Raw genomic sequence first — 6,460 nt, 5'->3', positions numbered from 1 at the left:
GAGCACTGGATGATGATGAGTGAAATGAGACCATCAAAGAATTCTACATTGCCAATAGGTTTCTTCTAAGATGAATCTATCGTTTTGTGTTAGCTGGAATGAAATGTTTAAAGGAAGTATTGGGCAAGAATGGGTTAAAGAGCATTCAGTAGGCTTCAAGTGTGACCACTCGGTTCTCAAAAACAGCCGCCCTCTTCCACCTATCTCTCCTTTTCATCTCTGCATCTCCGCCTCCCCACCAGACCCCTCAATCAACCTCCACGTGGACTGAGGCGGGGGGAGGTCAGAGGTGAGAGGTGAAAGGGTGACAGCGCGTGAGCCAACGGGAAACTTTACGGTTCTCTCCCCCAAGTTTGCCGAAGGATTAGGTAACCTCGGGTGGGATTCGGGGAGTTCGTAGTTCGCATGTTAATAGTACGCAAAATGGATGTAAATAGTATCTATCATTACTTCTCTTCCTCTTTGACCAATATTTTTGGGGGTCTGTTTTCAATAGATCCTACTAACTCCAGTGTGCTGATGGCGTAATCGGAAGTTTGATGGTCTCGCACTCGCTAAGGTGTTGGGTCGATTCTATGTGATTCTCAACAGTGACATTTACCTGTCCCAACATCAAACACATATGTAGATGACAAATAAAAAGCTGTGATATATCACATGTAGAAATTTTGTCCAAGAGACTGACATGAGTATGTATATATAATCAAGTGAACCATACACACAAGTGTGCCATAATAAAAAGTCGCATTCAGTCTTCTGCTCGAGTGCTCTATAGGCGAATGGCAACGCATATTGGTGTTTTAGAGGCTCTCCCTATCCTCCCCCGCCTTCCTTCTTCCCTTTAGTGGGCTTCATGGGCAAAAGACCACAGTCCTCCCAGAGGAAATCTTGGTGCTGTTGACAGCAGAAACTCACCTTTCTTATTGTGCGAAGTATCAATAAAGGAATCCCTCACTTTCGACAATCCTTGACCCTTCTTTAAGTAGTATAGATTTATTTTATTCTCAAATCCTTTTCCTCTTTTTTAGTTGCTTCCTCTCTTTCTTCCTTTCCTTCCCTCTTACTTTCTATATTTTATATTTTCGTTATCTCTCTATTTTTGTTTCCTCTTTTCTTAAATCATTGAATATTTTGCATTTTCTTTCTTAGATCTTCCATTGATATATATATATATATATATATATATAAATATACATATATATATATATATATATGGTTAAACTTAATGGCAAGATTATTATTGCAGAGTTTTTTATCTGCCTTTTCTCTTTCTCTGAGAATCTTTTTCCCTTCCACGGGAAGTTGTCTTATAATGTCACCATATGACATTGTTTTGTCAGTTACTTTGGGCATGGCTTTACCAAAGTGAAAAACTGGCCAGAACGCGTTTTCACACTACTTAGTGCTTCATCAGTGGCTAGACTGTGAATATCTGATTGAATTATTGTGTTTATATATTGTTGGTGGTGGTCTGATATTACATTTTGGGGCTTCTGATTGGCTAGTGGGCTGGACTGGGACTCCCAAACTATTCTACTTCCTCATTGGTCGGCTGTTGTGTGACGTCATCAGTATTGTGCCTTCTTTCAGTGGGCTTAGATCTCCTTACGCTAGGGAGGGCTTCTAAATCCCTAGTTTGTATATTAAGATTGGGAGATGTTTCTTTAATAAAGAGAGCTTCGAGGATAGGTAGCCTTCTATGGTCTTGATTTGTTGCCAGCACTTCTGTGTTTTCTATTAGAGTTTCTTTATTTAAATTTCTTTTGTGAGCACAGTGATGGTGGTTTCTGGGAGCTCCTGAAGAGAGGTGGTATGATAACCGGCGTGAGAGCTTCATTGTTGTCATGCCAATATAGTTTGAAGGTTGGGATGCACAGTTCCCAAGTTTACACGTGTACCTATTTATGACGTGAGTTCTCTGAAGGTCACTTTTACTTTCTCTTATATTATTCTTTAGTAGCAGTTGAGATGTCTTTTTATTTTGATAATATATAATCAGTTGTACTTTAGAGTTTTCTTCTTTAGGTTTAATATTTCTTTTAATAATTTGTTGCATAACCCTTTCATCTTCTTTGTAGGCTGTGGAGAAGAAGGACTTATAGTAAATTTTAATCAGGTTTTTGGCGTTAATGTCCTGTGGGATTTTGTCTGGGTGGCTTTTGTCCTGGTACCATTTGTCTAAAGTTCTTTTTGTGATTCGCTCTATATCCTTATTGGCGAATCCATTATTCATAAGGGTCTGAGAAGCTCTTTCTAACTCATTATGTACTGTTTCCCAATTATTACAGTGACTAAGAGATCTTCTAATATAAGCGCTGATGGTAGAATCTTTGTATCTTTGGGGACATTCGCTAGTCCCATTTAGGCAATGTCCTGAATTAGATGCTTTTATGTACACAGATGTGTCATAAGTGCCTTCATCTCTCTGTTTTACTAATGTGTCTAAAAAGGGAAGGGACCCATTTATGCTGTGCTCAATTGTAAAATTGATGCCAGATGTCTCTATTAATCGTTCTTTTAGATCGTCTATTTGTTGGCAATTTTCAGCTTTGACGAAAATATCGTCTATATATCTGCAGTAAATGTGAGGTTTTTGCAGATTTGCGAAAATTTCATTTTCGATGCTACCCATAAAAAAGTTAGCAAAAAGTACTTCTTCCTGCGTGCCTACAGGATATGCAGCGAGTAATTCCTGGAGGAGGAAATCGAATACATCATCGCGGCCTTCTTGAAGCTTGGCTACCCCAAGGGCTTAATCCTGAGCTTAAGACGAAGAGCGGAAGAAATAATCCACACAAGCAAGTTAAGAGAAGGCAACGCCACCACAAAAACATCATACATGGCGCTTCCTAACTCTGAGAAGGTAGGAGACATTATTAGAATGCTCAGGAGCACGGAAGTTAAAGCAGCCGTAACATCGGGAACGAAGATTGGTGACATGATAAAAAGCGGGACTAAGATGATGGGGAGAGAAGACAGCGTCGTATATAAGATCCCATGCACATCATGCGATAAAGCATACTACGGAGAGACTAAGAGGGGCCTTAACACTAGAATCAGGGAGCATAAGGCCGACCTCCGTCACCATAGACTCACCAACGCAATGGTGGTGCATGTTGACGATTCTGGGCACCTCCCACAATGGAACCGAGCCGAGATTCTACACGAAGGTATGGATAAGAAGATCAGAAAATCTATAGAAGCTGCGTACATCACCACTCGTCCGAATATCAACAATAAGGCTGGGAGCTTCACCTGGGCCAAATCTTCAGCGAATATAGCGCTTCGTGATTGGCTGTCTCAGCGGGCCAATCAGGACACAGCGCTATACGCTCGCACACCCCCTTGAGCCATAAGGCGGGTTTATAATCTCTGTATGTTTCTAGTATGCTCATTCCTTTGAGAAAGTCGTTAGACGAAACGTCAGGAATAAAGCTTCACCTCCAGTCCATGTTTCCTTTACCGTGTCTATACAACTTGTTCACATGGATTTTCAGTTGGGGTTTTGTTCACTGACGTTTCGTCCTTACCAGAACATTCTCAAAGTACATGAGAATGTCCTGGTAAGGAGAAACATCAGAAAATAAAACTCCAACTGTTCTCTGTGTCTAGCTTATTGCCCTTCCACTCATATACAGTATATATATATATATGTGTGTGTGTGTGTGTATATATACATATATATATACATATATATATATATATATATATATATATATATATATATGTATATATGAGTGGAAGGGTGGTGAGTTAAACACAGAGAACAGTTGGAGTTTTATTCACTGACGTTTCATCCTTACCAGGACATTCTCAAAGTACATACAGTTTCAGAAAATTAACAGCTTATATAATCCATCCTTGCCGTGTTCCCCTCCCTCTATACTCTCATCCGTTCTCTACCCTATCATGTGACTCCGACCATGTCACTTCTCCCTCCGTTCTCAATTGTCCTTTTCACCTCCTTGATAATCAGAGTACCTACCGCTCCTGCTAACTTTATAAACCCTTCCCTATTGTTGATGCAGGGGTGGGAAGTAATGTAGGCTGCCTCCACTATTTTTCTTTTCTATTTCTCTAGACCTTTGTGGAGCACCTCTATCTTGTTCCAATCTGGAAGATGACCACATTGGTCTAAATGAACTACTAGCGAGTTGGAGGTTCTGTGAGCTCTGACGTCATTTTTGTGCTCATATGTCCGTAGCTCCACTGATCTTCCCGTCTCTCCATAATATCCTAACGGACAACCACCACATGGTATATTGTAAATTGCGCCCTTCTGTATATCCTTTTCTGATTTATTTCTATTCTTGACAACTTCTCCTAATTTTGTACCCGTGGAGAAAGCAACGCTTACACCCGCTTTTGTGAGAATATGTCCCAACTCCTCCGCGTACTTCGAGTTGGGGACGGACAAAAACCCCGCCCGGCCTTCTCCGGACCAGTCGTCCTTCTTCCTTCTCATTATTACCGTTGCTTTCTTCCTCAATCTGTGCAGTAGTCCTTCCGGGTATCTGAGTTTAGTGAATACTTTGAAAATATATTTGATTTCATCCTCTAAAAATTCTTCGCCCTTAAGAAAAATCCTATAACCACTCCGTTTTTAATTTTTTTTTGCTATGCGCTGAGTAGAAATGAATCACATCGTCTTTATTGGTGCTTTTCCTGTAGACAGAGAATGATATCTTACTACCTCTCCTCCAAATCACCGTATCCAAGAAAGCTAGTCTGTTACCTGTCTCGTGTTCGATAGTAAACTGGATGTTTGGTTCGACATGATTCAATCTACTCAACTTGTCATCTAATTGTACCTCTTTCGGAGCGATAACAAGGACGTCGTCCACATACCTCAGCCAAAGCGTGTCTCTACCCATTATCCTTATGAAATAATCTGTCTCTAAAATTTCCATATACAATGAAGCTAGAACCGCACTGAGAGGACTACACATTGCAACTCCTCGGTGTTGTCTGTATTCTTTCCCATTGAACATGAAAGGACCAAACTTCACACATAGAAACACTAATTTCAAGTAATCACTTTTTCCCACTGGTAAATCAGCCTCATCCAAACTGTCTACCACCTTCTTTGCCGCTGCCAACGCTCCTTCTACCTCGACATTCGTAAAGAGCGCAGTTACATCATAGCTACCCATCACTTTTTCTGAAAGATCCACATTCTTTAACCTCGTGATCAGATCTCCAGATTTTTTAAAATGGGCATTACTTATCGAGCCTAGCCTCTGTGATAGTGGTTTGGCTGAGCACTTGGCTAGTCTGTGCGGGGCGCTCCCGATACCAGAGGTGATGGGTGTCATCAGGACGTTTGGTTTATGGGTTTTCGGAAGTCCCCGCATTCTGGGTGGTTCAGGGGCTTCTTCTAACAGACCCAGTTGCTTTTTCCCCCGGCTGGTTCTTGTGAGTATCTTCCTTGCTTCTTTCTTAAATTTCTCCCCTTCTAAAGCTGCGTGCCCAATATGTTTCTCTTCATATGTATTGGTGTCGCTGAGCAAGTCTAACATTTTTGTGTCATAATCTACCCTGTTCATGACGACAACTCCGCCACCAATATCCGCACTAGTGATTACCATATCGTCGTCTCTTCCTAGTTTCTCTAAGGCTAATTTGAACCGTCTGGGTATGGAACATTGATTGATCGTGGCTAGAGCATGAAAGCATGTGACTATACCTTGTTTGAAACCTTTTTCCACGTCACTGTCATTCCATTTGTAGTTCCTGTTTAGATAATCAGTATAACCTTTCTTATTCACACCGATATCAAATCTAAGACCAAGCGAGAGGGCTTGTTTTTCTATAACTGATAACTGTCTGTCAGACAAATTCACAATCAGGTCGTCTCTACCAACTTCGTTCCACTCACTTGAATCACACAGGCGAGCTCATTTATTCTCTAACCTGCCCTTCTGCACAAGGTTTTCGTGTTTCAATTTCCGAGACAAGAGCAATTGTACCTCCGAAAGAGGTACAATTAGATGACAAGTTGAGTAGATTGAATCATGTCGAACCAAACATCCAGTTTACTATCGAACACGAGACAGGTAACAGACTAGCTTTCTTGGATACGGTGATTTGGAGGAGAGGTAGTAAGATATCATTCTCTGTCTATAGGAAAAGCACCAATAAAGACGATGTGATTCATTTCTACTCAGCGCATAGCAAAAAAATTAAAAACGGAGTGGTTATAGGATTTTTCTTAAGGGTGTACCGTATTTGTAGCGAAGAATTTTTAGAGGATGAAATCAAATATATTTTCAAAGTATTCACTAAACTCAGATACCCGGAAGGACTACTGCACAGATTGAGGAAGAAAGCAACGGTAATAATGAGAAGGAAGAAGGACGACTGGTCCGGAGAAGGCCGGGCGGGGTTTTTGTCCGTCCCCAACTCGAAGTACGCGGAGGAGTTGGGACATATTCTCACAAAAGCGGGTGTAAGCGTTGCT

The sequence above is a fragment of the Oratosquilla oratoria genome, chromosome 34, assembly GCF_046742065.1.
Source record: "Oratosquilla oratoria isolate Oo_2021 chromosome 34, ASM4674206v1, whole genome shotgun sequence".
NCBI classification, from domain to species: Eukaryota; Metazoa; Arthropoda; class Malacostraca; order Stomatopoda; family Squillidae; genus Oratosquilla; species Oratosquilla oratoria.
The sequence above is the reverse complement of the archived record's forward strand: the minus strand, read 5'-3'. Positions refer to the sequence as shown.